The sequence below is a fragment of the Notothenia coriiceps genome, unplaced genomic scaffold (genome assembly GCF_000735185.1).
Source record: "Notothenia coriiceps isolate Sejong01 unplaced genomic scaffold, NC01 NC01_scaffold00026225, whole genome shotgun sequence".
NCBI lineage: Eukaryota > Metazoa > Chordata > Actinopteri > Perciformes > Nototheniidae > Notothenia > Notothenia coriiceps.
The window spans coordinates 212,277-238,125 of NW_011358926.1; the positions used below are offsets into that span (position 1 = coordinate 212,277).

The following is a 25,849-nucleotide window of genomic DNA, read 5'->3' on the forward strand; positions in this document are numbered from 1 at the left end:
AAAAAAAAGCTTTTCTATTTTAAATCATAACCATTACTTTTATCTTGTTATGTGAATAAAATATATGTACATCAATTTCTGGAAGGAATTGCTTCAGCAGAGAATGATGTAATACCACGGGTGGGTTTTTCTTTTTTCTTCCTCTTTTTATTTCAGCGGGAGTGTGGGCGTTTTATTTGTCAGTCCAAAGGGAAGATGGCAACCCTCTGAGGGAGGAGAGACCCCAAGCATGAAGACACAGATCGCATGTGTTGGAAAAAGTGACAGCGAGGCAAATGCTAAGAGAAAGCTGCTTCCTTACCGAACCGCACACTGTTAGCGATACAGCTAGCTGTTGTGAAGGCAGCTGACAAACCCGTAGCGTGGCATGTCTCGCCCCGTTTGTGAGTTTTCAAAGAATATGATTTGCAAATAACATGAGTCTCTGGGCATAGACTGGGCATGTAAGTATGGTGAATAAAGCCCCCCTGCTCTGCTGAGGGAAACCCTTACTTGTCAGCTCAGTTCTTTGTCAGGAACTTGACAGATAAATAGACAGTGTTTTGCCGCACACTCCTCCTGCTTTATGTACACAGAGGCATGTGTCTGCTTCCACATACAGGTTGACTTGCTTTAGGAAAGGAATTTGTTAAAAGATACCCCACCGCTTCTTGGGGCAATGACTGCAAATATTGTGGACCACTTCAGACAGCCTCAAACAACAAACAATGGGGGTTGATGTGTAACCAGATAAAACACAGATCGAATAGCTGGGTCTAAGCACCACTACAGGGCTTATTTTTCATGCAAATTACTACTAATGAGCTTCCTGAAATCTGACTAATTATATCAAAGTGATTTCTTTAATTAGTCTGTAATAATTCCTCGCATAAACATCATAGTAAACAGATTAAGCTATATAAAAATATCAATTTGTCACACTTTATACGAGATGCTGTGCAGTTGACGCTAATCTTGCTTCTCCAAAATGCCAAAGCAAACATTTATAAAAGAATTAAATATGTATTTAGAGAATGTTTGGTAACATTAAGGAAGCATATCTTTTGCATATTTGTCACGGTTTCCCCACAATGGTCTCTTTAACATAGGCTATGGGGAGGGCCTTTAAAGAATGAGAGGATATAATGAAGCAAGTGTAATCATTTAAACACATAGCTGGTGAGAGAGTTAATAATTCAATATAAGTATTTAAAACACAATATAAAGTTCTGTAATTAAAAGTAATAAAATATCGAACTAAAACTGAGATAATGTTATTTTAATCTGACATCAGAGATTACAGCACTGAATGACTGGAAACACTGCATGTCAAATCGAAATACCTATTTGAAAAATAACAGACGACTTCAGAAAAAGATAAGAAATTGCATTTATCTACCACTTTGCACCTCTTGTTAATCCAACAACATTCCCCAAACCCCTGAAGAGTAAAAATATCTAATACACTAGCAGTCACAAGAGAACTCGTACGACTACCGATCTTTCTGATACCCTCAATCTGCACTGAGATGGATTAAACATTCAATTTGTTACTCGCCAGACCACCACCTAGGTTCACCACTTACCATACAAATGGAAAACACGCTAGTAATCTATTAGCCTGCCTGGTCTGACACTGTATTATGTTGTATTTGTATTATATTTACTTCAGGGAAATTACGATTCAAGTCATATTTATCTTCATGTGGAAATGTGTGTCTAAATGGAAATCACCTATAGTGCGAGGGTAGATGCAGAGCAATACTAATGTGATCCATGAACCGTGCGATTTAGTCACCCTCTATGGATGCACTATGGGCTGATTCTACATATCAAACATGCTCTCCCCCTGTTAAAGCCCGTACCCAGAGCCCCCGATGCTGTTTGATAATTATTACGCTTACATTACAACACAAGACCTTGCCTGTGGAGCTGGAAGAGCCGCCCCCTTCCACGTAAACACACACGCACAGACACACATACATACACGCACACGCATGCACGCACGCCCTTTGTCATATACAGTAGTAAACAGCTTCCCAGTAAGCTGTTTGCACTTCACTGCCCGCTCTAGGAAATAAAAACAAAGAGTAAATTGGGGGTTTTGCGTCTCAGTGAATAAATAAGGTTGTTTTACTCCCAGAATCCATTACCTTTTAAAACATGTGCCTAATGCGTTCAGCCTTTTCATTTTACAAACAAAGCCTAAATTAGGAATTAAAATATATTCGTATTTAGATAACGGCATTAGCTTTATGACATCAATGTGAAAAAGTTGGACGCCATCCATATCATTCCCATGCTTCCATTGTTACGGTAAATTGCAATATTAATCCTGGCTCAAACCAACGTACTGTAGCTTTTATGCGGTACACTTGAATTATGCTATTGAAGTAATTGATAGTGATTCAGTCATTGAAGGTACTAATCCCATGATTCAGTTCATCTCTCTCAGTGCCATTTACCTCCAGATGTTTAGAGTTTGGGGTAATCAATAAAGAGGGAATAAAGATTGGCATTCACAATACTCCCCTTGACAAGCTCCAGCCGAATGTTTGTCAAGCAAATTAAACACACTTAGACTTTTCACCTGCTCCTACAACGACACCACATATGGCCGTGAAGTTAAAAATAAGAAACCCTGCATACATTACCATGCATAATGCACAACTCCCTCCATTTAATATGCAAATTTTGTAAAATATTACTGAATACCTTCTGTTCGGAATGAATAAATTTGAATTGCAATTAGAATAATCTTGTATAATTAATGAAAACTGTCAATTTTGGTTCCGAAGTAATTTGATTAGCATGTTGATAGGACACTTATCAAGTTCAGTAAACTGTTAGATTAAGAAGATGAAAAAAAAGATTCTAAGGATATTTTTCTCAACGGCTCTGACATTTTCCCTTGGCATTGTAAACAAAGACAGTAGCTGGCAAACTTCCTGAATCGAGGGGCGCGAGAGGGAGGGTGGAGAAACAGAAAAAGAGAAATAGAGACGAGGACAGAGATAGAGAGCCTCTTGAGATAATCTGTGAATCTCAGTCCGCAGATGAAAAGGAGTCTATCGTCAAGGCTCCTGAGTGAGCTACTCATCTCTGCCCTCTGCTCTCCAGCTAAGCCCAAGTTTATGGGATTTATCTTGTGAACCATTTGTAGTTTTCACATCACATGATGAGTTAAAAACAGCACACAGCTTTTGTAAATGTTTCCAGGCTATAAATGTAGAGTTCTCAGCTAAAACCCACAGACAACTGATCCCAGTCTGCAATTCATCAGAGAGTAGCTATCTATTAGCGATCAACAAATTGATGTACGCCATTGTTGTATCGTATAAAAAAGAACCATCTGTACTGTCTACAGATGAACAGAGCTAGTGACCTCCTTTTCCCCTCTCTTTCTCTGCTCATTAGCTACCCTGAACCTCTTTCTCTCCAGCTTTCAGTTTTCAAACCCCCAAATGAGACCTAAATCGCTTGCAATACAGGTTAGCTTGAGGAAGGGGGGGGGCAAACATCTGTCGCGCTAGGTACCCACACGCAGCTCGGGGTATCTCCTGCGAGGAACTTTGGGGATGTTTAATTCATAAACGCTGTCATCCATGTAAACCTCCTGATTTCATAATGACTAACTCTTGGTGGTTTAATTAATTTAATAATGCCTTTCAGAAGCCATAAATGAAAGGGTCTCTGAAGTGGTGCATTAATTAGCCGGCGCCGATGCTAGCCCTGTCAGACTGGTGGCTGTCAAAAGCGGGGCAAAGCGGAGGATGGGCACAGCTGACGTTCTGAGGTCACAGGTCATGCCAATCACGCTTCTCACCACACTTAATGAGCCATAATTTGTGTCTAGTATACACATGTATTAGGGTCAACCTGTGGTCATGTCCATAATTCTCTCCCCTTGCTACACTACATAAAAAAATAGCTGTTGGAGCGACAAGGTAGTTACCGTCTCAGTAATAAGCGATGGCATGGCCACATTATGTTGCTAGTTGTATTTACATGACAGCCACCTCCGAAAGCACACTTTGTCAGATCTTTGCCTTAACATTTTATAAGGTTGATGTCGTTTCTGTCTACATCTTTCGCTTTAATTACAACGTAATGACTAACTCGCTCAAAGGTTATAACATAGAATAAATGAAACTTCATTAAAAGTATCGGCAACTCAACGCATGAGCACACAAAATCATCACAGAGCCAGTCAGATTATATTCCAACACTAACCCCATGCATCTCATAAGGAGCTTGTTTTCCTTTTTCATATTTCATAAATATGAACCAGGGAGGTTTGTGTCTGTGCCTGTCCATTTATTACCATAAAAAATCAGCTGACTGAAGTATCTCACTATCTGTGGAGGCAATTAACTGTTTTGAGAGAATGCGTAATACGGGACTTTGTAATGGTATCATTTGGAGTCAAGGCACAGATGCGCCGTGCGGAGCCATACTGTAATTAGAGAGAAACGCTGTACAGGTTTTCCACTAATTAGCAAATTATGCTGAAAATAGCATCAAGCTAATTAACAGTTATTATGGCATTTTTGAAAGTATGACTTTAATTAGCAAAGTCCTGACGCAGGCAATTTCAAACTCGTCTCCAAGAAGATGAGGGAGAACGGAGAAGAAAAAAACATGGGGCATGATCAAGAAGATACCCAGATTATTATGATCCCGTCAAAAAGTAAAGGAAGGAGAGAAAAAAACAGGAGGGGAAAAAGAGTGAGGGAGGAGGAGGAGGAGGAGGAGGAGGAGGGGGAGGAGGACTGGGGGGTAAAGCTTTTGTGTGTTGTGTCTGAATCTCCATCCAAATGAGGGGACATGTGTGCTGTGCCACGTTGCCAAGAGGAGCCCTGAGCCGTGTGCCCAGTGTCAGGTGGCAGCGGCTCACCCCTCAGCTACCAGGCGAAGACGAGAGTGAGCTCAGCTGGTGCCCACAGCCACTCACTTATTCTACTCCGCTGCACATTAAAGGAGCCCTCGAGTGGAGCCAAGCAACGCCAGCCAGCCAACCTGACAACAACACTCCACCTCCTCCTCATTTCCAACAGTTCCTCTTAGCACTTCCAGGGAACCCACCTTGGACCTAATGACGGTTGATTGACAGCAAATACAGCTGAAGAATTCTCCATCCAAATATCTCTCTTTTTGGAAGTGTGGAAATAGTTTCTGTTTGGATCATTCATCACAATTGTTGATGTGAGTGAGTAACAAGGAAGTATTTTGGAGGTGTTTGTAGAAAAGGTTTCTTTAAGGCACCTGTGCAGAGTCTTTTGAAGGGAGGAAGTGTCACCAGTGGAAGTGGGGAAAAGAGTAAAAGAGGAGTGGAAGAGATGGAGGAAGAGAGGAGAGGGGTGGACTGAAGGGTCTTTGAAGGCCCAGTGTGTGAGAGAGAACAGAAGTGTGCCTAGCCCCAGGCAGCCTACGGCTCAGGCCCATTAGCTAGACTGACCTTGCCCGCGCCTTTGTCTTTGTGCTCTCCTCCCGCTGCTTCCCCTTCTCAAGCATTCCCTTTTTGTTGTCTCCGAGCGAGATTGGGAAGGGGGCCATATCTTTCAGCTTTCTAAACCTCCCAACCCCCCCATCTACCACTCCCCCCAGACGCAGTTTCGACCCTTTTTTGTTGTCTCCGAGCGAGATTGGGAAGGGGGCCATATCTTTCAGCTTCTAAACCTAATCCCACCACCCCATCTACCACTCACCGGCCCCCTTCCTTCCACCACGCCACACATCCCACCCCCCCTTCCACCACCACACACTCCCCCACGCTTTGCCTGGAGCTTGTGCCCCAGAGGGCTCGGTACAGTGACACCCCTAGCCGGTGGCCACCTCTGCCCCGACCAGAACTTGGCTGGAGTGGTCAGTGGCCCGAAAGACCCCCAGAGAAAATTCTACATATCAGGGGGCCCGAATCATGGCGCTGCAGGCCTCACATACGTGCACCCACTCTGGGCAGCCTGCCTCTTTATTGCCTGCCTCTCATTTGAGAGGATGGAGCCTGGCTGCCAAGTTTTGACACCGCCACATATGGCCTCCTCCATCAATCGGACTAATCAAGCATCAAGGGGAGGCAGGACCAGCTTAATTGCCAGCCAGATATAGCTGCTCTCACTTGACGTGCAACCTGAAATAGAAACAGGTCTGAGGAGACATGACAGACGACAAATGAATGCGGCCATTGTTCTAATAATTATATCAAAATACACTTATTCTTAAATCCACACTCTACAGAAAATAACAGCTAACGCAACAGATCCTGTTATTTCAACATGGCAAATCAACACTATTGCAAATATTGCCTTAATATAGCATCATCTGCTCATTAAAAGGTGAATTATGTTCACATTTGTAATGTTTGATACCTCAGGTTAGAGAAGTGTACAGTACGTTTTTTTTTCCCATGCAGGCTGCGGTGCTCTGCTCCTCCAGAGTCCTTGAGGCGTTCTGCCTGCCTCTCTCAACTTCCTGTTTCCCTCCACCCCCCACTGGGGTAGCAGCCACGGAATAACTTAGCACATGGAATGAGAAGGAGAGATCAACAGCAGTGATCCATTCATCTTGAGTTTCTCCTGTCACTCTCCCTTTCCGTTTGTAAACACTGAGGGTCTGTGGTCAGAATGGCCTTTTGTCCACTGTGTTTTTCTGCGTCCCTCTCTTATTCACTTCAAAGGTAACAAGTGACAGATGTCTGTCTTCTCTGCGGTTTTAAACACTGAGGCTCCACGATAGCATCTGGGCTGAATGTCAAACTGTGAATCTTCCCTAAGAATGTACTGTGGTTATGCCAAGCTCATTGTTATTAATGTCAGGGACACTGCCTACAGAAGTATTTAAGATACTCCCTGTAGTTCACAGCAGGGTGCACGTTGAGGGGGGGCACGTATGTAAAAATGATGGACAACAATTATTATAACAAATATTACAATAGAGAAATTCTAACAAAGGACAAAGTGAATGGATGAATAGCTCAATTAGATCTATATCAAAATTTCCTGGTGGGCATGCAACTTCCTAAAGAATCTGACTCTGCATGAATCAATTTAGCCACAGGAGATGATGAAAACAAGAACAAGAACAAGGTAATATATAATGTGTTGAAGCAGAAGTTTAGCTGGATTAAAGACTTCCGTGGAGTTGCAGGAACTAAAAGAAAAAAAGTGGCAAAGGTGGTGGTGTTTTGAGCTTGTAATCACAGCACGGTGCTGTGTTTATTTAACTTTCTCATCTCCGTCGCTGCCTGCTTTTGGTATTTACATGTTTAATTGAGAAGTGTGCTGCCGGTTTTTTCTGCCCATCTGCCGAGTCCCTTCCTCTTATCAGGCTCATTCCTCAAACTGACAGCTCTCCCGTTCTGCATATCTCTCTTTCACTCCCGTGCCACTACACTACCAACTCCTCTCTCTCCCTTTCCCAGCTCCTCTCCAATCTGTCACGGCCGGATATGAGTAATGACAATGCATTTTCCCGCAAATCAGACCAATAAGTCGAAACATGCACAGGCTGCTTTACAAGAAAATTCTGTAGCGAGAATATAGCGTCATGAAACTCTCTGTTGTGTGGTCCAGGTTTTTTTTTCTTTCTACCCCACGTCTAAATCACCGCCTGTCAGACGCAACATGTGTGTCATTGTATCCCCATCAGCGTGTTTCATTGTACACACTACCACCTCTGAAGAGCTGCCTCTTATCAGTCGAGTGTCAGAAAGCCCCCAGCACCAACACCCCCTCCCTGCTGCCTTTCTAAATGCTTTTCTATTAAGAGCAGTGTTGTGTCCCTCTGATAGCGGCCGCTTCTCCACTTCATCATTCATAATCCCAATGGGCATCAATGGACTCTATAGCCTTGCTATCCACACCAAAGGCTTTGTCAGTCCGTGCAAATGAAAACAACCTAAATGAGAGTGGGAATCTGAGGAATGCACTATGAGAGAAAAAGGAAATGGCCCAATAGGCCAAAGCCCTCCAGTCATGAATAGTCCACTCCACAGCAAGACACTGGCGATACCTCAATGTTTGGAGTGGGCTCTCAGGCTGCTTTCATTCTTTATAGATGGCTTAAAGCATATGGAGGGTGTTTTACAAGCGTAACATGGTACGACTTGTGTGCTTTGTCTTTTAAACGCTGTTCTATTTTAGCTAATGATATGACAGGGTTAGAAAACAAAGAATTCCCAAAGGTTGACAAGTGTTCTGCAAATAAAGGAGATCCATATGAGAAAATAAGGAGGACACATATTCACTGCTCTACATCATATTGATGGCGTAGGCTAACTTTCACTATCTTAAAAAGTCTAAAATGATGTTCCCGCCCTTCCCAGCATGCAGAAGTCCCGCTGGGGGCCTCAATGTGATCAGCAGCATCCCCACCACGTCTCCTCATTATTGAGTAAATAGGTTTGGGCATGTCCTCAGTAAACAAAGCCAAGACTGACAGTTAAGGGAGTGAGGGGAGTGGGAGGCAGCCTCGTTCCCAATTAGAGTCGCCTCAGGCAAAACTTTAAAGAGGAGATCAATCCTACAGATCGCTAAACTGATCCTGTCACAGGCTGGGGATATTTAAACCGTGGTGCAGAGCGGAGCGGTGCAGGGCAGTTCTCAGTACAGTTTGACTGTGTGTGCTAATGACTTGGGGGTAGGCTCTCTCACCAGGACACACACCCCACAGCGAAGCGGCCGTGATTGACGGGTGAAATCGGACCTCAGCTGCAGTTCTCGGCACAGTAGGGGCCAGATGGGGAAATAGTGATTTGCGTTTTTTAGTATGCAGCTCCTGCACTTACGGATATTCCCTAATTGTCTCCCTTACTTACCTGTGAGGCTGTTTCCCATCACAGATGCAGAGTACATTTCAAATTAACCTGGGATGTTTTGATTTTCTATCCTCACCCAACACCTTTGAAGCAGACTTATTAAAATGTGCCAGCAGGTCTCATCCCTGTCTGTCTAGTTGAGGTGAAAAGTTAGTTCTCACTAATGGTGGAGCAAAATAAAGGGACTAACTAACATGAGGTGGATGAAGGTGGAGTGGTGGAGATGACACCTGAGTTTAATTCCATTGTCAATTTGTGATATCCTGCTAAAGCAGCTGATACTGTATATTTGACTACAAGTGAATATCTGGCTCCAAAGCCCAGGCACACATGGGTAATGGGTAATGAGCTACCAAGCTCTCTGCAACTGCAGAGGAACTGAACATTTAAATGAGCAAATGATGCATTATGTATATCAGCGAGGTTCCTGTGCAGGAATTAATCATGATCATAAAACCCAAAGACAAAACAACATACTCAGGCCATTGCTAAATTGTTGTGATCTAATGCAAAACAAATTCATTTTTCATGCCATTAAAGATAAAGAAAATCTTAAAAGGTTTGGTCTTGCTTGTCTGCGTCTCTTATTGAGAGTCATTCACTTTCAACTTTATTTGCGGATTATTGCAAATCCCCGGTACAAATCATATCATGAAATCATGTAGCTGGGACATTGGATGTGTTCTGCTAATGCTCAAAGAAGATCCCCTGAGGGAGCCATTGAGTGGGGGAGAAGGGAACGAAAGGGAGAGGAAAGCAAGAGAGGAGGAGAGCGAGTTACAGGATGAGGAAAGGAGGGAAGGGCGGGAAAGAAAGACGGAGAGGAGGGGAGGGCAGCAGCAGTCAAGCTGCACTTTATCCTGACAGATCTCCTTTACACACTAATTTCCTTGTTAAAGAAGAGAAAATGGCACTCAATCCGGAGAAATCCTTTTCTCCTGGAGCAAGCCTGTCAGCTGAGGGATGAGTGGATACAAGGAGAGCTTTCCTCCTCAGGCTAGCTCCCCCTGGCACACAGCAGCTAGGCTACCGCTCACAGCAGAGCTCTCTATCTATAGCCATAATTAATACACCATCGGAATATAATGAACCATACCATGATACATGAATTTCAGTCGGTGCTGTCGACAGCACTCATTTAACCGCTCGCTGGAAATCAAACGTGAAGTGAATTGATTTTTCGATCATGTCATCTCCATCACAAATGGCATACAAATCGTGTACAAACATTTCATGCTCAGCTGCTGTTTATAAACATTCCCCATGACAAAATACTAAGCTGCCCCCCCCNCCTCAACTCCACCTCCCATTCATACACAGTTACCAGCAAAAACAATAAAATCCAACAAGGGCACATCTTTCACAGCAACATATTTATCACTGAATTTGTAATTCACCATGGTGTATTAGCTTGGATTTGAAAAAGGGAGGAAAGAAAAGCCTCTTTTATTTTAAGTCAGGGGTGTTAGCTGTTCAGTCTGGATGTTCTCATCTCGTAAGATTACTATTCGCCGGGTGTGTGTCAAGACTACTTTTCAGAAATCTCGGTAACAATTCAGATGCGATCGATAAGGAGTGACAGTTTATTCTAAGGCTTAGCACAGGCCAAGAAAAGAACGACTGAAGCATCAAGTTTAGAGGAATGAATTTGTTTTGTATTTGATTTTTCCATTAAATTTATCACCACTTTAACTCTGCCTTTTTCACTCTCCTCACTCATTCCCTCTCACTTTCTCCCTCGCTCCGTCACTCACATCAACAACAAGGCTGTAAACGGCTGTCAATTTCTCATCTGTGATTTCCATGTCTTCACTTTCATCCATTTTTGATTGCTTCACACCCTATACCTCTGATGCTTTTAGTGCTCCTCGGTGACCTTGTGAGATGATAGGGGAAATTATTAAAAAAAATGTTCAGTGGCAGAGTGCTGCTGCCCTTTATAACACTTCATCATATCTGCTGTAGACGGAAAATTGTTGAGAAACATTTTCTTACAAAACTGCCTAATGCTGGTTTGGCACAACATCATATTGTAAATCTATTACCACTTTGTCAAGAGAAACCACTTGAGGTTTCCCACAGTGCAGCAGCAGGAAAAGTGGGAAATGTGACCCTGAAACTACTGTCCGATTTCTCTTATTATAGTGTTTTCAAAATCTCCTCTCTTTTCGGATTTAAGGGTCATTGAGGATGCCAATCAGAGGGACAGGCCAGTCAGGAAGCCAGCGGCGTGAACAGGACAGGAACCAGCTGATGAAATTCATCCATACTTCTCACTTATGATGACATGATTGATTTTCCCTCAGAGTGCTCAAATGTAGGATTGTCTTCCCACCCCCATCTCCTCCTCCATCCAGCCTCAATCTGCCCACCCACCCGCCAAGCCAACAGCTAATGGATAAAGCCTCTGTCTGTCTCAGGCATGGCGGAGAGTTGACGAGTGGAAGAACAACTGCAACGAATGAAGGGTGAAATCTGAGAGTGCAATTTTCCGTCTGTCAATCTCCCTTCAAGAGAACAAGTTGACCACCAATCAGCGGAGTCGATTCGGGGCTGGCGGTGGATGGGAGCAATCTGAGTGACAGCGTCATGTCACTACATTAACACAGCAATGAAAGACATGAAAAGGAATTTTCTGAAGGGCTCGGCCATTTATTCGATTTCAGGCTGTGATTTGGGGGATGGGACCATACTTTCCTGCCTTAACAAATGAACAAACTGACAGGTTAATGCATAACATATCGCTCTATAATTGATGGTTTTGAATGTGGGAGACTCCTATCATCCACTAGGTGCTTCAAAACACAACCAATTAAACTTTACTTAATTATTTAAGGTAGAAAGTGAGGGAGAAACATGCCTTAAAAACTCTTGCTTGCAGTCAATTACGATAAAACTTTAATGAGCCTGGATAGAGAGCCATAAAAACTGATAGCCCCTCCGTCATGAATTATATATCCATATCGATTTTGTTTCTTTGCTATAAGAATTGCAGGTAATCGTATGTTACCACATGTAAAGTGCACTTCCCTAGCGAGGATAAATATTAACCATCAAATATATATGAGGTGTGTGTGCATTTATGACCAAGCTCATGTAGAAAATGAAGAGAAGAGATGTCGAGGCAAGGGCCATTGGGAATGGATGAAGGGTGCCATATCTGACAGTAAGAGAGACCCTTAGTGGGGCTGGCTTGATATGTTACCTAGTTAGCGTCACAGAGAGAGGAATAAATAGTTCTTTATTATTTGTGGTTGCCATCATGTCTCTCCTAATAGACAGGCTATACTGAGTTTAAACCACATTATCCTCTGCGAGACCATCGCAATTACTCTTGAGAGCTAGGTCTGATGTGTGGATAAGGCAGGTCGCCCATGTCTTAATGAACACAAACAATGTGAAATGGAGGAAGGAGCAGTGGGGGGAAAGATAATGGCAGGGGAGGGCTTGTTTTAATAGAGACAGCACTAAGTTGTTTGCTATGATCTATGCCAAGTCTGAGAATGCTGAAAACCCCCAATGTTAGTTTGTAGAGATTCTTTTTTCATGATCCTATTACCCAATCAATCGAAACCCTTTTCTCAGCATTTCGCCGACGAGCAGCAGGCGCAAATCCTGTTTAGCGGATTTCCACTGGTGGACTTGTGTGTCTTGCTGTCATTGTCACACAGTCTTGCCTTGTTGGACACTTGCAGAGGTTAAAGGCCACCAAACTGGATCACCGTGACACCCAGTGCGAGTGTTATCCCCAGCACAAATGGCTCAGTGCTGGGTTAATTGATAAACTGCCGCTCCACTTCATTAGTCAGACAGACCGGGCTTAACGAAGGAACACAGAGAGAGTGTCACTCTGAATATGTTAATCATGACTGGCCATTATGGGGCTCTTCCCTCTACCTTCTTGTCTCAATCTCAGGCGAACTACAAAGGCGAGGGATGTGAACTCACTTCAAACTCTGTGTACCCGTGTATCGAGCAAGGCTATTTATCAGTGACAATAGGAAAGAAACGGGAGACAGACAGACGCAAGAGTGGTCCTTGGTGTTATTGAATATAAATATATAATAACCATGTAAAAAATGCATCATTTGGCCTTTTCACAAAGGCAGTTGTAATATAGCGCTAGGTGAGCACTGTACTTGACGTACACACTGGAGGTGAGGGTGTCAGGGGAGAGCTCGCTGGAGCGAGAGGAGGTTTTATTGTTGCCCAGCCCTTCCGCTTAAGTGCACATGGCTGGGAGGAAGCCGGGACCTCCAGCTCTGACCTCTGCGCATGTATATTTAATAGGCCATCAGTTGGCCGGGGCAGCGCTCTGATCAGGATTCAGAGAGGGGCTTTGAACACCCCTGTGTATTCCTGAGCGTGCAGCCTCAAGCTGCTCTCCCCAGCTGTGTCAATCCGACAGCACTGTTACAGGCACCCAGACAAGGCGCTGGGCACTCCACTGCTACCGCCTAATGACTACAGAAAAAAAAAAGCAAAACAAACACAAAAACAATAACATTTGGCGTATGGAGCTCTGCTACCATCTAATGAGTGTTTTTAAAAACTGAAATATTACGCCAGCTGATACACTGTAGGGCGTGTGGGATGTGTTTGGATTACATCAGATATACCATAGAATGCTATGTTGCCCCTCATAATATAACAAAATGGGAATCTCACGGTGACTGCACTACACACGCCGGTAACGATTGCAGAAACAAGGCGGTGAACAGAGAAGTGCCACTCGTGTGTCTTTTCTTCTAACAAGGTATCACTACTCTTTGAATCAAATCGGCTTCGTGTGTGGGTGTGTGTGCCTGTGTGTGTGTGTGAGCGTATGAATGTCACAGTGCACGCACGACTGTGTGTGTGTGAGGGCAGCTTAACGAGGGTGGTTCATTTGACAGGCAATTAGTTTGCGGAGCTGCTATTGACAGCCCCTGTGCTTGTGTTTGTTCAACAGCTCTGGGTGAGTTCCACGCTCCCTGGGCTACGTGACAAAGCACCTCCGACAGGGAGCTCCTGATCTCCACCGAGGCTCGGAGGCTCGCACTGTGAGGGGGGTGGATATGTGACAGCCTTGCAGAGAGAAGAGAGGAGAGAGAGGGGGAGTGATACAAAACCCACAAGGGTCTATTAGGGGGTTGTTGCAAGTTAATGTAGCTACAACACACTTTTTGTGTCGTATTTTGAAAGGCCTGAGCAATGATGTTGTCATTTGTTGTTTGATTGCGGGGATAGCGGAGGGTAATCTTAGGAGACACGCAGGCTCTCACAATACATACGCACACATACAAATGCAGAAAGAGAGGAGACAAGGAGGTGGGGGAAAGCTAGAGGGAGATGGAGGAGAGGAAAAATATAACAAGATCCAAACACTCTTTTATCCTCGAAAATCCCATATTCTAATGCAGGGGCCCATCCCTCTTTTAGTTGCAACCATTTCGTTTGTAGAGCCAAGCTCCAATCAATATCATTATTTTCACAGAGGATCGAAGCGCCTTTACTGAGTTAATGGGGGATTGAGGTGGTAAACGTTTACCCTCTCACTGTCAGCAGAGCAGTGGTCCATAGTGGGCCCAGATGACAGCACTGGCCCCACTGTGGACACACTGTGTGGAGATGTCCTGTGGGTAGACAGGCTGCATGGACTGTCAACCGCCTGCCATGCCCTAGATGGCCTAACATATCAGCCACTTGAGTTAGAGCAGCAGCATGGGCTTTGACTTCTGCTAGAGCTAACAGAAACAAACCGGCCAGTGCTGGCAGCAGCATTACTGCACTGCTTGACATTGTTGATACAAAACAACTGGAAACAGAGTTTGTTTTTCTTGTGTTATTTTAACAGAATATTTCAAAGTAATGCAGAAGTAATTCAGTAAAATATGAAATAACATACTGCATTAACATAAAACGTTAATTTGCACGATGCTAGCCAACTACGACTATGCATCAGCTGTTCTGTCGGATTTTGGAGAAATGAAGACTAATCTGCAGCTGGCAACAGCAAAGCAAATTCTCTCGTATAGCAGCATATGCTAAATAGCTCTTCAAGCGCGCAGATGCATTGCTGTAAAATACTTCTCCTGTCTGCGTATCTGCATCTCCCAGATGGGTCCCAAGCTGTGCCAAACTGCATCTCATCAACTGCTATGAACTATGGCATCACATGACCGCAGGAGATACGTGGAGTCCTATTCTGTCTTGCCTTGGCACAACATGGTCAAGCGATGCATCATCGGGAAGCTCACACTTTGTCAAAATGGAGGTAACTGAGACCGGGAGGAAGCAGGGGAGAGAGGGCCTATTTCCTCAGAGTGTTGAAAGTTATGTTCAATAAAAAGGGAGGAAAGAACAAGACTTTTGTCCGATTTTTTCTTCTTTTTTTCTCTTTGGAAAAAAGACTAATCAGCAGAGTTTGAGTTGATTTGGGTTTGAATGAGGGTGTGACAGAGCAGTGAGAGATTTCATGGGACGTTGCCCCATTATTCATTGAGTTATTGGTTTCCGCCCTGTTTTAATCGCTGGCGGGCCTGGGCCAAAAAATCTCTGAGGATTCCGGAGAGCTCTTTTCTCCACCATTCAGCAGAATGGAATTTGGTCTGCAAGTGCCTCACGTCATTCGAGGCGTCCTTCACAGTTTCAGGGGCCCTAATTCAAACCACATGGAGGCCAGCGTCCGGTTACGGACCTTTGCAAAAAAAGACACATTCCCATTGGCTGCCTCGAGATGGGAAATGGGGTGTCTTGATGGAGAAAGATAACAAACACATCTAAGTAGGAGTCACAACATAGCCAAAGCACACACACATTCACATGCATAAATATACATACACATGTACATACACGGGGACATATACAAATATACACGCACATACACAAATATACACACGGACTGATACATACACTTATGTGCCTGCAAAAGCTGTTTGCTTGACATGATGGAAGAATGAGCAGCAGGCTCTGTAATATTGCTCCTATTCTTCATTGACAAGCATATATATTTTTTGCTGTTCCCAACTGACTTTGCAGCGCTGAACTCCATTTATGAATTATCTGACATATTTCCTGCTATTTTTTTGACAGGAGTACTCAGAGGAAATTTCAAGGCACCTTTCTCCTGACAAGTAGAAATATCAATATTTGAATAAATTGCAGATTTGGATCTCCTCACATGGATGCTCTCCAGCAAATGTGTGTGTGTGTGTGTGTGTGTGTGTGTGTGCTGCTGGATGAATGTGTGTTTGTCTGTGTATGTTTTTGTGCGTGTTTGAGTGTGTGAGAGTGAAGGGAATGGGAAGGGGTTTGTTTCATTCTGTTACCACGGTCTTATCCCCCGGAGCCCGCAGGCAGAAATCTGTATGCAGCATTTCATTAGGAGGGAGCTCGACTGAGTGACATGTGAAGCACACCTCACCGTCGACCTGATGAAGTTTACTTCTCTCAAACGGCAAAAAGCCACTTTGTAGACTAACCCTTTTTTCCACAGAGGAAGAGAGGGGGTGATGGCTGAGCACCAATAAAAGAATCATGAATGTTGTTTCACAGAATGACAGGCCTATCTGTACACAAATATTTCTCTTCGAGACAAATGTAAGCTTCAGAGCTTTTTTCCTCTCCGCTTTTTAAAGTAGATTTGAATTGATAGAGCTGACAGTTTTCAAAATATGATCACCTTAATTCCAAGTCTTGTCGAAAACATCTAACAAGTCGAGCAAAAGGCAGAATAATAACACATTGTTCTTATTTCACGAAAATGGCAAGCGAGGAGAGTAACATCTCACCTATAGTGAACTAAATAATTTACAAACAAATACACTATTCTACTACAACCTTGATAAATACTCTATGTCTGTATAAGGGGTCAATGTCAAGCATCCATAACACTCAGCGCTGTCGTCTTAAAGCTCCTGGTGTTACGTATGAGAGACTTCTGCCTATCTGTCTCACTCTGTTTAGCTGCAGTAGCTGCCATTCTGTCTGCATGTCTGCCGCTGCCGCTGATAGATCACTCTCCTGCCCACCCCCGTCAACCAACCCCCTCCTCTCCACACCCCACCATCATTTCAGGGAGCCTGAGAAATGGCTTAGCCGTGTGAGGTTACTCAGGTACCAAAAAGGCTGTGACTCTGTGACCCCCAGAGTCGACCTTCCTGACCTGAACGCCATACTTTCTCCCTCTCCAACAGAAAACAAAAACAAATCTTATCATGTGCCTCCGTGGCTCAAATAAAAAAAGAAAGCCCTTATATCAACGTGGCGCTTTGACAATCATCTATCCACATGACCTGTGATTTCTCCGACAGGGTCTGCTTGACACTTACAACAGAGAGGTGACGCCGTACAGGTTGTCCATCTCTCGCCTCGCCTGCCCTTATCTCCTCTGCTCTCCATCTCTCTCCTCACTCCTCCTTGTGTGCACAACTTAATAAGCAAGCACGGGGTAGATTCCCATTATGGAAACCCTGGAAAATGGCCCGGACATTTTCCCCCATATCTGGGATCTCCATCTGGAGAAGGCACTCTCGCTCTCACTGCCCCCCTCGTCCAATCTCTGTGTGTGTTCTGGTGAGGCTATGCTGCTGAGATGGCTTTCACTCTCCACTGGCTACAATGAGATTGGCCCACCAGGTTGACTCTATTCGAATCGACAACCCATTTCAATAACGTAACAAAACAGAACAGAGTGGTGATGTTGAATAAAACATTTTTGAGGAGTGCCCAGGGGGGCAAGATGGTTAGCCTTAAATTATCCAAATCTGTACGATTTTGCAACACTTTAACAGAAACATAGATTCATCAACTCATAACATAATCGGGTACACACTGATTGAATAATAGCATGTCATTTGGTTAGTTTCCCCCTTGTCCCGCACGGCATGTCTCACTCTGTGTCACCGCTCTCACTTCAGGTACAGCGGCTTCATCACTAGAGTATATAGTTTACAGACTAATAAAGATTACACTGAGGTCAGCGAGTCACTAATCCCCGGCGTTATTAGTAAAAACAAAGCCTACAGCTGTACGCCGTGCACCTCATCACATCGGAGTGCCTATGCACGTGCATAAGGTCCGAACATAATATGGTGTGACTTAAACCTTACAATGAGAAGAGAAAATAAATATGCTAAGAGCAGCAGGGGTGGACCGGGCCAAGCCTCAGCGGACCTATGTCATCACTCCCTCTGGTCTCGGCTGCGTTCCCCACCCGAGCGAAAGGCTCAATGATTACGGAGGCTCAGCTTCCCTCTAAGAAAGCAAACTGGAGCTGCAGTCCAAACAAGGCCGAGCCAGCAGCGAGGGAGCACTGCTGCACCAGGCGGCTCGGGTTTACCGTCGCCTCCGACCTGGCTGGCCCCCGGGCTTGCATTAGTCCCCCAGCCCAGCCTCTCTAGGACAAACAAACAACCACCACTTACACAGTCAGGGACGAGCAGTGAGGCAGGGAGGGCTGGTGCCACCAGCGCTGTGTGGTGGGGAACCTGACCCAATTGGATTTGCTTTATCACCCCATATAATGATTCCCAGACTGGCCTGTTCCAGTGGTAGAAAATAAAAATTACCGAAAAAAAACCTGCCTGACATTCTGAGTTTGGCCCCGAAATGGGCAGCTCCCCCAAAACAGATGGGGAGGCATCTCAAAAATGTTCTCTGCCTCTGGGGACATGTGGTTTTCCCCATCATTATATAACTGTAAACTCCTGGATGTCAGAGATTGGGGATAATAACTTTCAGATGTTAGCAGCCTGGGCCAATGCTGGGACCTGCTGGATGGGAACGGTTATTTGGCAGAGGGGAGGAAGTCCGAGAGATTAGGACTAAGATGTGACAGGGAGGAAAGTGGATCTGGACTAGAGCTGACTGGGTCGCCTACGTCTGTTCCAGTTTGTACCGGGCCCTAATGATGGCCGCGTGGGAGGCAGAGGCCCGGCATGTGTGTGTGTGTGCGGGATAAATACCAAGACAAATTAATATCAAAACCACAGGAAATCATGTCATCCTGTTAACACACCAAAATCAAGCTAAAGTGCTCGGGCTTGATCCACCACTTTTCGCATTCTGTTTCAATTTTCTGATAGATTTGATATGACAGGTTTAGCACTCCCCATTGCAGTGTAGATGTGCCACTAATTCAGAAACAGACACACCTCCTTCAATAAATGAGTCCTTATAGAAGTGTCATCCCGTTAAACCATTTTTATTGGTTTGTCTCACATGGCGGGACAGGATCATTGCTCAATGCAGACGTGGTTACTGGTTGCCGATGTGTTCAAGGTTTGGTCACTTAAATTCAAACTCCTCTAATGAAAATAAAACATCTCCTAACATTTTTATATATTCCAGCTGGTCACCGCATGGTAAAAAGCACAATCCCATTTATTTTCTTTTAAAATATGTTTTCCCCCTTTGCTTTAAAGTATCGATCGCAGTGCTGAACAAGCAGAGGAGTGTTTTTTATTGTAAATCAATACTGATCGATCGGCTGCCTGGGTGTTGAATATGGATCAATATCACACCAGGCTGTGGAGGAGATCTGATTTCAATTGGCAAGAGAAGCCCGCAGCAGGTTTCCATCAAGCGGTAATTCAAGACATGGGAACATAAGTCAGATGGATTGATATAGACTAGCCAGGACCTTTCTTGCCACTGAACCAGCTCAAGGAAATTTCTGTCATATATCATTAACGCAGTTGGGGCAGGCAGTAAAACAAAAAGGGGGAGCAGAGTACCTCAGTGACCCTAAATAAGGAGAACTGGTCAAACATGGAATAAATACTTCATCATTAGCGAGAATGTTGTGTTTTTTTAAATAAGGAAACTCCAGAATAAAAAAAGAAGTGCACCAGAGTCAACCTCTAAAATAGAAGCTGAAGCTCTACTCTGTGCACACACAAAACACACACTAACACACACACAACACAGTGTGGTCATGTTCTGTGGAACTTCTGGTACTGATTATGTCGAGGTCAGCTTGAGATTCATACTGTAAGCTGTTATTAATTTACTGAACAAATGTCCTGGAGAAAACCAGTGCATGTTGAAATATTTTCATTACACTTATCAAGCAGTCGATCTTTATTAAAGCCGCACATTTGTTTTATTTGAGCACCGCAAAAAAACACATAACATAATTTGAACAGCGCACATGTGTGGCCAAAGTGCATGGAGCATGTGTGTATATGTTTAAAAAGCAGGTCACCCCGTTCATTCATCACTTGTTTGTGATTCCTGAAGAGAGGGGCACTGTTCCAAATGGCAGCATTGTAAAACAATAAAAACAGAGCTATAGTTAGAAATAACTTGTCACTTTTAATAAATGACACTGGTTCAGGGCTCTTTCTCAGGGGCTTCTCCTCCGATACATCCCAGGCACCCCTGGGGCCAACAGAGCAGCCAGCAGACCAGCTCGTTTCCCCGAGGTAACTGATGACCCTATCCCTGAATTCCCCCATCTTTGTCCTGTGACCTCACACCAGCGGGAGCAGGACCATGTCCGATGAAATCTTCAGACTGCTTCCCATCCTAATCTTGTCTGTGTCACACTACAAATTGCTACATTCAGAAAATGGAAATAGATTGAGGTGGCGATGGAGGGAGGGGACTGACAGAGGTAGGGAAAAAGGGAAGAATGGGAGGGGAGGGGGAGCGGAGGAGTGTGCATCGACAACCAGTCCCCTAAGAAAAATACTTGAGGAAAGAACGACTCGGGAGATCCCGACAAGGAATCACATCTCAGCGCACATATTGATCTGATTTACAAAACCTCCACTCTAATGCGAAACAAATGGCGTGGGCGTGAACTGGTACTTAACCATAAAACCCCAGCATTACTCCGTCTCCGATGAAATACCACATATATCCCTCACCAGGGCCTAATGTGCTGTTTTACGGCCCGATACGACTGAGGTTGACCCAACAGTTTGTTTGACAATTAGGGGAAACCTAATAAGGATTGAATGGGAGTGAGAACATGCCAAGAGAAAGAAAAGAGACCTTTTTTCAAAAGCAAAAAAAATGGCTGAAATAACACTGGTCTGAGTGACCTAAATGTGATTCACAGAATCAGGAGCTGTTCGACAAAGCCTTTGCGTCATTAATGCTTTAAGAAACCAAACAACGTGTTCAAAACAGCCACAAAGTTTAATTATAAAAGAGAGCTGCTAAATATTTTAAAAAGAGTGGCATGTTTTATTTACTTCAGATTTAATTTCAATAATGTAACATTTTCACCATGGTGGCTTATTGCAGCAGTGTGTCGGGGAGAAGTGAATAAATCTTAATAGATTGTTTTCTTTCATAATATCAAAATAAATCACTTCCATTGCTCCACAGCCGGATTTAAATCACATTAACACAGCGCTAAAAGAAGTCAGTGAATGCAACTGAAGATAGTAAACTTTAACAACATATGGACTGAAAAAAATGTTGATAACATTTTCCTATATCTTTTCAACATGTGCATGTGTGTGTGTGCATGTGTGTGTGTATGTAACTGTGTGTGTATACAACGACCAGTGAGTGTTGCTCTTGGCCCAGCATTCATCCCATCACCCCGGCTCTGGCCTTGTTTCTGTCAGCAGTGAACCAGGGGAGTAAAGAGTGGGGGAAGAGGAGAGCAAGAGAAGGAGAAGAGGAGAAGGAGAGAGGAAAGAGAAGGGGGTGGTGAAGGGGGGAGGGGCTGTCTCCATGGACAGATGGACTGCTCTTTCTCAACACATGTGGAACCATGTTTCGTCTTTCACTGCCGTCAAGCTGGAGCCGAATCCGTCGCTCTGTTGGCCCGCGCCACTCTTTCTTAGTGCACACCTCTCTCTTTAGCAGAACGCGCACACACACACACAAGTGCGCGATTACGCACACATGCGTGCAAACGTATGCATGCGCAGGGACACACATGAAACGCACGTGCACACACGCACACGCAAACGCACACACACACACACACACACACACACACACACACACACACACACACACACACACACACACACACACACACACACATCTCAGTCTTTCTGAGCACACATGTTAAAGTCATCACCCCTGCTCAGCGCTAGTAAAACACAACACCCCCGGCTTCTCTGCTGTTGTCAAGTCTTGCCATTAGCTGATGCCACTGGGGAATCCTACCCTAGTGAGGTGGGTGTCCCTCGGGAGCGTCAGGCACCACGTTACGTTCAGCCGCCACTCATGTGAACCCAAACATGTGAGCATAATTTGGAAAATATCATTTATACTGTGCGTCTTTGTACGTGTCTTGACATTTACAAACTGCGATAAAACCGACATGAGGGAGGAGGGAATAGAAAACAGGGCGAGAATAATTTGAGGTAATGTTTTGCTTAGTGAACAGTATTACCCAATCCTGGATGTTGGAGCAATGGGAAGGACGTTCTGGCTCTGGTGCAGCAGAGAGGGTCTGGGTTTCATTTCTCAGCAAGTGCAAGCCAAAGGAGAGCTGCCAAGTACAGCTTTTGCTCTCAACACTTCCTGCTCTTCCTACTCTGGCTCGGGAGGAGACAGGCTTCACTCAAACATCACGTCGATTTAGGCAGGGCTGGCCAGTTTATTCTCCAATTTCTCAATGGGTGTCAAAAACTCACATCTGTCACATGAATTACACCAAACACAGCCATAAATAAAATGCTGGGATGGATATATTGTTAAGCCGTGTAAAAAAGCTGTGTGCAGGTGTTTGCATGCGTGTGTAAACATAGAAAGAGAGCATTTCCTACACACGTTAACAGCTTTAAATGACTCACTGTGAAGCCTAAAAAAACATTGCATTGCAGGTCCCACGGCTCAATGGTATAATGTATAAAACCCAGAAGGAACACCTGCAGCAATCAACGCTCTATCACAACAACAGTGACCCTACCCGCTGCATCATTTTCATTATGGATGGTGGGAGCACAATGCTAGATTAACACTACCTACTGAATACCGTCTTAATTGCCCCTCCACAGATGCAGAGAAAACAAGGCATTTAGTTCACAAACAGACTTCTCTTTGCAGGTTATCAAGACAGCCGCTCGGTGAAAACACGCCCTCCTTTCCAATGCTGATGTGCAATTAAAATGGTTTTAGAAATCCTCTTTGACAGTCCAGGGCTTAGCCAAAAATGTAAATGACATTAAAGGAGACAATGAATTTAATTTTGTTTAATGTCCCCTTTCGCTGATTCTCATTTACATCACATTTCCACATAAAGGGCTGACCTTATAAATACTGGCATTTGTTCAGCTTTTGGAGGTAATCACGGTTTTGCAAAAACCAGATGGGAGCACACACATTTCCCGATTTGTTTCTTAGAAGGCCGAGGGAACCACATGCGAGACGTTCTAAGGCTGCGGTCTTTTGTTTCTGGTAAACAACTTGACAACAAGTCAAGTGCACTCTGGGAAATGACCTCGTAGGTGTTCCACAAATGAACGATAACGCAAAGTCATTTAGAAAATACAGGCTCACTAATGAGGGACATAACGGAAAGCTAAGCAAAATTTACATTAGGCCAAAATGTAATCACATTAACACACGAACAGGTGCGGTGAGGCCTTTATAAATGAGCTAAATGAATAAAAGCCTCCCACAGCACAACCATGTGTGCTGACCAAAAAAAGAGACAAGGGGAAAAATAAGGGAAAAAACAAGTCAATGTCATGAATTATTCAGTGGCTGGGCTGCTCTCCAAAGGTCAGTGCTCTTTGACCTTTGTGACAGGAAGTGAAAGGGAGTGCCGTAGCCGCTGGAATAAATGGAGCTGACATGTTTAGTTCTGGTCCAGAATCCGTTTGTGAATGGCAGCGTAAATTGACACAAGATGTTAAACTGTATGAACATGAATTAAATCCAAAATTCATATATGGGTAGAGTACACATTGATATCACATTCTCTCTCCGTTCGTCTCGATTCCACTTGCATAAATTGCCCCGGCTTCCCAGAGTAAAAAGTGACCTTTGAACCCTGACATGCAGAATGAGTCATTTTCTCTCCTCTTTCAACAACATGTGCTGTCTTATTACAAAATCCATGTGTAAGCCTGAACAATGTATCTAATCTTTCACACAAGAGAAGACAAAGTCAATATGCAAGAGAGTGAAGACAGATTCCAGACCAGGAGAGTCATCGCAAATTGAGTTATGTTTGGCTATACACTACATGCACTGTAAATGGGAAAACCATCTAATCAGATATTGGGTACCTCATCACTATAATTCTAAAGACTCAAATTACTGACTGAATAAACCTACACCCCCACTTACTTTAAGGCATCATTAACTTATAAATGTGACATGTGTAGCACTGCTGGATTTATAAAAAGGAGAGATGATTATACTGAACTGCAAAGCCATGTGGTCATGGCATAAGTGCTACAATTAGTCACTAGATAAATGTACTGTATTTTTTGTATTTAATGTAAGCTCCAACTGTATGGAAAAAAGTATGCGACCACTGTTGAAACACAATAGGCTTTTTTTTATAGACTAAAATATGTACTGACTTTCCCAAACGATGTTGAAATTTGAATCACAACACATAAAAACTCACCCAAATGCAACAAAAACAGGCCTTTCTTCATCCAAAAAAGAATTATGAATAATGCAAGGGCATCAAATGTAAGTGCTGAAATATTTAAAGACCAAGCAGTGCTGAAACTTTGTGACAGCTGTTGGGCCTATATCTAACCAACTTTTTTTTAAGAGGAACCCTTCCTCTTCAAAAATCTGTCTGAAAATCTGTATCAAAACTCTGAGAGAAAATAGGGTAAACAGATGTCTGGCTTGACCGCAGGAAAATAGGACACATTTGGAATGATAAGTTTCCCAAACTCCGTTGGATATGCCAGATCCATGGGAACGCCAGTTAATGTCTTGCTAGATGCCAGCTAGCTGTGTGCGCTTTCCCCTCTTACCATCTGGGAAAATGTTACAGGGAATGAACGCCATCAATGATTCACTCCAAATCTGTTTCTTAAGGTTCGGCCATGCTACTGTTTCTCTCGGAAATGTGGCAGTGCTAGCTGGTTTTCATACTGTAATTGTAGACAGATGAGACATGCCTGATTCAACAATCAAAACTTGGTTTATGTCACTCAACTATGTTCTACTCAATTGGAAATAATCAGTTTCTGCCAGCAGCGGCCGCAACACAGGTGCCTGTAATGATGTGCATGAGAAAATAACAGATGTAAAAGAAATGCCTGTAAAACATGGAAGCTTTAACTAAAAGCTTATCCATATGCACATCGTGAAAAGTCAAGCAATTGCGGAAAATAATCGTGCGTAGTGAGAGTGTTCTGGCCATATCCGTAACTCACGCTAAACCCTGCAACCTTTCACAGGCACCCCACTCTGCGAGTCACTGGGAACCTGTGTGGGTCTGTTGGGGTGAGCTGACGGGCTCATAGTTACGACATGGAGACAATGGGAGGGTCTAATGAGGAACATATGCTTTTGTGTTTCAACAGAGCCGCTCATTGTGCAAGGAAAGGGATACTCTACTCCTATTCAGACTCGTCACAATGAAAATCCGAGCCCTCCCAGAGCCAGTTGAGCTTACAATATCCATCCGCTTCTTTTTTCCCTGTTCTTTTTTTTCCCACCCCTCTTTCTTGACTTTAATTCTCCATGCATTCATTTTGCTTATTGTACTTATGTTACATGTTTTGTCCTGCAGATTGAAGAACAATGGTGTGCGAAACTCTAAGCACTAAAAGGCAGCAGAGCGACACAAAGCAAACATGAAAGCGGCGGAAATTAAGCAAAGTAGACGTCTCAAGTTATATGTTAATGTTAGCACTATCCATTCACTAACAGATGCACTTGACTAATAAATTAAGCAGTCTGTCTGGTATCTGATACAGCTAAAAAAGTACTCTTCTGACATAGTCCTAAACACCTCTACTTTTTTTGTAAGCACTGTGACTCTCGAGCATAAACATACAAGCACCATGCATGCCTACGAGGATGTGCATGCTTGTGTGTTTGTGTGTGTGTATCTACGTGTGTCTGTGTGAGTTTGAGTTCAGACAGCAGTAGCTCTGGTAATCCATCCAGGCTCCCAGG

The 25,849-nt window shown here is 43.9% G+C and overlaps 1 protein-coding gene across 4 annotated transcripts in view; it reads right to left on the reverse strand.

Annotated features, from left to right (window-relative positions):
- The window catches only part of ebf3b (EBF transcription factor 3b), a 65,283-nt gene that overhangs the window by 33,007 nt on the left and 6,427 nt on the right, over positions 1 to 25,849 (reverse strand). The window lies entirely within an intron of this gene.